Genomic DNA, 296 nt, shown 5'->3' with positions numbered 1-296 from the left:
ATGGTTCCCGAACCCGTAGGGTCTACACACTTAAGGTTCGATGACGCTAGGGTTATAAGGAATAGATATACGTGGTTACCGAATGTTGTTCGGAGTCCCGGATGATATCCTGGACGTCAGGAGGAGTTCCGGAATGGTCCGGAGGTAAAGATTTATATATGGGAAGTCCTATTTTGGTCACCGGAAAGGTTTTGGGTTTTATCGGTAACGGACCGGGACCACTGGGAGGGTCCCGGGGGTCCACCAAGTGGGGCCACAAGCCCCGGAGGGCTGCATGGGCCAAGTGTGAGAGGGGA

This window comes from Triticum dicoccoides, chromosome 7A (assembly GCF_002162155.2).
Source record: "Triticum dicoccoides isolate Atlit2015 ecotype Zavitan chromosome 7A, WEW_v2.0, whole genome shotgun sequence".
In the NCBI taxonomy this organism is placed as follows: domain Eukaryota; kingdom Viridiplantae; phylum Streptophyta; class Magnoliopsida; order Poales; family Poaceae; genus Triticum; species Triticum dicoccoides.
This window is presented reverse-complemented; position numbering follows the sequence as displayed.